The 5,502-nt window shown below is 35.0% G+C and overlaps 1 pseudogene; it reads left to right on the top strand.

The window, feature by feature from the left end:
* The window catches only part of LOC106462742, a 144,289-nt pseudogene extending 138,793 nt beyond the window's left edge, over positions 1 to 5,496 (top strand).
* The last annotated feature ends 6 nt before the right edge of the window (positions 5,497 to 5,502 follow it).

Below are 5,502 nucleotides of genomic sequence, written 5' to 3'. Positions count from 1 at the left end.
ACTCTTGGGCTACTCTTTAACCAACGAATAGTGGGATTGACCGTCATATTATAACGTTCCCACGGCTGAAAGGGCGAGCAGGTTTGGTGGAGCGGGGCTTCGAACCCACGACCCTCAGATTGCGAGTCGAGCGCCCAAACCACCTGGCCATGCTGGGCCTAGGAAAATTGAGGAAACGACAAATATCTAATGGAAAGACTTACCAACCCTAAATGGTTTGTTAGCCAGAGAAATTCACATATTATTCACTCTCAAATAGAACACCGTCGTCTGTTTTGGAAGATTTTATCCATGCTCAAAAAGAATTTAAAGAGAACATTGGCATCTGTTTTGAAAGCTAAGTAAAAGTTTGACTCAAGTGTAATTCGACAGAGAACTTTTAATAATAACTCTACTATAACAAGGTAAAACAACAACCACAACAAAACTATAAGAAGCCTAGACTTGTTCTTTTGATTTACCCTTGTTCGGGGTTACTGATGAGGGGTGGAATTCTCCGAAACTGGTATAACTCAGTGACAAGTGGTGAATAGCATGATAGATTGGCCTTCATATTTCTTTTAAAGAAGAGCCTAGGTACAATGGCTGATGTAAATAGATAGAAAACTCGTAACAGCAACACTTGCTTTTGTTTTAGATAGAAGCAATACAAACGACTTCTGTGTAATTACAGGGAAAACTATTACAATAACACAAGTGTAACTGAAAAGAAACTGGTAACAATGACTCATGTGTAATTATAAACAAAATTACCAACAAGAACAATATTTGATTTTTCAAAGAAACAAGTAACAATGACTGTTGTGATTAGAAAAATACTCAGAACGACACTAGCACTAAGAACGAGTAAACTATAAAATGTCAAAAAATTTATGCCTGTTTACACTCACATAACAACTTTGAAATAATAATACATTCACATTCTTTCACGTCCTTAAGTGAACTAAAGTTAGAATATAAGGAGCTGATGGTTTATCACACCCCTAAAACCAAACTTTAAAATGATTTGAAAATAACGTTCTTCTGCACCCCTCAGAAGAACTGATCTTTAAATCTTATAGAGTTTTACTTTATTCAACATCTGCTAAAAGCTGATAATTTAAACTGGCAAGAAATAATAATTCACTTTCTTCTGTACCCATTGAATATCTAGAAATTCACGCTTTTCCATACTCTTTATAACACCTACATTTTAACACGGTAAGACACTCACGCTTTTCCACACCTTTATAACACCTAAACTATAAAACGGTAAGACACATTTTTATACACCCATATAAACTTTTCAGTGATAAGAAATGCACGTTATTGTATACCCTCAGAAAACCTCAGCTTTAAAATGGCAAAAAAATCTTATTCTTGTACACCATGATAATCAATCTTTAAAATGACAATCAATTGAAACTGTTCTACATTCATCATGAAAAATAAACTTTCAAATGACAAGATGCTCACACAAAAAATGACAAACTTTAAAATTACAAACAAATTAATGCTCCAGTACAGCCCTCTTTCCGGAACATCTAAATTCTAATTAACAAATTATACATTCCACAAGAACAATCAAATAGACGAGTATAAATGGACAAAATTATTAAGAATTAAAACTTTCCATTTCTCTGAACCTTTTCTATTGTTTATTTGCTGTGATAGTTCCATCATACAAATGTATTGTAAGCTCTTGAGATTGTAAACATTTATTGGACCCCGCGAAATAATTGTAAAACATGTTTCCGTTAATGGTGCCCGAATTAAATAAATTTGAAGGTGACTGATAAAGTACTTTTTATGCTGACTGTTTTGATAATTAGTGTTTAGACAAATACACATCTTATCAGCTGTAATTTGGGTGTATTAATCATCTGAGGATAATTGCTCTGTATTAGTATAGACTCTGTGCATATTGGCTAGTGTAATGTTATTAATTCTACTTCTATGAGGTAGGTCAGGGCATGGCCTAGTAGTTATCATGCGGGGAAGCAGGTCGGAAGGTTCAAGCTGCGATAAGACATTGAACTCGCTCCGTATTCTAAGCAGTGGGTGCGTTATAACTGTGACAGTAGTCTGCTACTTTGTTAACAGTAGGCGGCGGGTAATACAGATTGGTTGCTTCCTGTGGTCAGCAGCTCTAAATTATGGTGACTATGCTTAAACCTCTATTCTCTTTAAATTATGTTTGAAATATTTATAAAGTCTTCATATGGACAAGAAATATACTATATTTTTAATATTTTATGTCGAGCTCTTCAGTTCGTACACATCTTCTAGTATTTGTATTTGTGTGCGAAATTTTAAAATTGCATAAAATGTGAGCTCTTTACATTTTATTAGGGTTTTTAATTATCACGTCTAAAAAACTATGTTGTAGTGTACACAAACTTATTAAGCAACAGGTTGTTTTGTAGTAAGCCTCATCCCACCTCATCCCCAGTGGATCAGCGGTATGTCTGCGGACTTACAACGCTAGAAACCGGATTTCGATACCCGTGGTGGGCAGAGCACAGATGGTCCATTGTGTAGCTTTCTGCTTAACCACAAACAAACATTGTTTTTTTTTTTATTCAAACTCTAATTGGATTATTAAAAAGAATATTAGCTTTTTCCTGAATAATAAAAAAATACTTGTAGCATTTGCCAGTCTGTTGATTATTTGAGTTCGCGGAATTGTTTAGAAAGATAAATAATACTTTTTTTAGAATAGATAATGACCCTCTGTTCCACTTCTCTCTCAATTAATTTTTTTAATGAGTGTTTTCTTTCAACTCCGCTTCATTGAAAAATAATGACTTAACGAATCAGTTCTCGTTATGTCAAATCCAACACTGTTCAATAAATTTACAGTCATATTATGTGAGATTAGAAGCCAAAACCTGGCATAAAGAGCTAGTTCAAACCGTGTTTGGTTTGTAGGTAAACTATAGAGTGTCTTGTAAGTCGAAAGTGGTATATTCACAGGATAATGTGCGTATCAGTTATTACAAAATTAAATAAAAACTTTTTTTTATATTATGAAAATAATATTACTAAGAACCACAGTTGATCACATAGTGCTTTATAATGGGAGCAGCTGCCACAGATCCTTTACTATTATTGTGGAATGTATTTTAATGGTAATTAATGTTTATTTTTTGGCGAACATTGAATAAATCTTTGAAATATTTGCACGCAGCCCTGTTTATTACATCTCCATCGTGTTTTGAACTATATTTGCTGTTATTTTAAAGCGTAAGAACTTAGCACAACTGAAGCACTTGATTGAGTTGTATGATTAACTTCTTAAGTAATTTTTTCTCAGTTTAAAGTTCTTCAAGTGACGATCCAGGAATGGGTTATTTTACATGTGACTAACTTGCTGTTTTAGTTGACACTAACAATTGTAGTAGGCTGGACGTGGTCTTCTGGTCAGCTTGCCGAGCTACGGAGGGAAAGTCCAAGATTCGAGCCCGCAATCGCAATTGGGTACTGAGCACGTTCCGCGTTTTCAGCTATAGGCATATTTTAGAAGTAACAACCAAGCTCACTCTTCGATTAAACATAACTGTAGGTGGCGTGTGCTGATGATTAGATGCCCTTCCTCTGGTCAATAGTTCTAACTTAGGGACGACTATGCCAGAGCCTTGGGAGGCCTTAGACGTGGAAGCTTAGTACATGATCCGCGTAAGATGCCGTTATGGTTGAAAATACCAACAATAATTGTAATAAATATTGTATTTCTTAAACCGTCACTTTTGTAAAAAATGCCTTAAAAGTGAGAGGATCTTATGACGGAATTAACAGTTGTGACACCCATTATATCTTTAGAGCTGCTATATTCTTAATGTACTAAAGGAAATAAACTACTTCGTTTATTAGAGGTGAATTGTTAAAGCACGTGCGGTTAATTTGCCAGATAAGGATGAAAACTAATACCGAAAAATGTCTGAAGATATTAATGTATTAGGTGATGTTAGATGTTGCACTGGAGCTGAAGACTTTACAGTATTCTGAATAATAAAATACCAGAAAGTTGATATTTTAAGCTCGGTAAACTAACATATATATATATTTATGTTTTTCAGATTTTAGAAATCACTTTGTTGACAGCTGACTATATGAATGCTATGGGACATGCCCCAACAGTTCCGCCATCCCCTCAAACATCTACCTTGAGCAGACTCGAAAAAATCCGAGCTAAAATCAGGGCAACTACAGCCAGAACAGCGTCCAGCAAGCCCGAGATGGCCCCGTCTGTCTCGCCAGATGACAACTGAACTTGATATTCAATTACAATACTGTGACGGGAAGCAACTGTGGATCTGGACACGTGATGTTGGGGGTAAAGTTCGTTAGAACACTGTAATGAGAAGAAACGTTGTGGACTTAAATACGTGACAAGAGGAATAAATCTGATTACATTGGGATGATAAGAAGAAACAGTTGTGGGCCTGAACCTACTTGAAGATGGGAGTAAAGAATATTACAGTGTAACGAAGAAAAGAAACGTTATGAGACTAAGCCTGTGTGATGACAAAAGTGAAATGATATTGGGTAAAAATATATTGTTGGGGAGACAATGGGAATAGCATCAAGTTCTAAGATTTTCAAGACAGTATTTCCTGCAAAAGAGGCCAAAATTTCCATTTATTCGTAAAAACAATAACGTGAAATGCTTCTTCCCAACTTAAACGTTCTGCTCAACATTTGGGTACACTTAAATCACACATAGTAAGTCAATAAATAGTGTACCCTTCCGGTTATAATAAACAGAATTTTATAAGTTAAGGATTTGGGGAACTAAAACTCCAGACAGACCTGTGAAGTGCTATTCTAACTGTTCCCCTGTTTGTTTTTTTAATTTTATCTAACTTGGTTTTATTTTCATTGTTACTATGTGGTAAATATCCAAAGCCTGTGAGAAAGTATTTACTTAAATGAACATCATGACAGTCTGATTACTGTACCAGTAAATTTAGTGTGTAAATAGTTTTTTCCCCGCGAATTTTGTAAAGTCCACGTATAAATAAGTCATAAAATCTAGTGATGTAAATATTATTATTGGGTATTTGAAGCCAATAGATTGTCTCTAGAATGGTGTGTTTTTCAGGTGTCATTTCACTTGCTGTCTCGGAAGATCATAAGTTTGCAGAGCCTTAAACTCTAAATCCCTTTCAATCTACAAAATCTGCTTTTTAATCATTTCTGGAACATTACACCAGCCAATAGAAACGTCACGGTCTACTTTCGTTTAACTTGGACGGCACAATGCTTTATTTTCGGTAATTCAAAAGTTATTTTAACGTAAGAATTTTGTGTAAACATCAAATGAAATAGTCTCCCTCCCCCCTGATGGCCCAATGGTAAGCCTGAGGGTTATAACGCTAAAAATCGGTTTATATACCCAGGGTTGGCAGAACAAAGGTAGCACATTGTGTAACTTTGTGCTTTATAAACGAATAAATAATATACAGATTTATGATACTAATAAATGGGCAATTGGAGCTGGAATTAGCAAACATAAAGTAA

This window comes from Limulus polyphemus, unplaced genomic scaffold, assembly GCF_000517525.1.
Source record: "Limulus polyphemus unplaced genomic scaffold, Limulus_polyphemus-2.1.2 Scaffold1237, whole genome shotgun sequence".
Classification (NCBI taxonomy): domain Eukaryota; kingdom Metazoa; phylum Arthropoda; class Merostomata; order Xiphosura; family Limulidae; genus Limulus; species Limulus polyphemus.
This window is presented reverse-complemented; position numbering and strand designations above follow the sequence as displayed.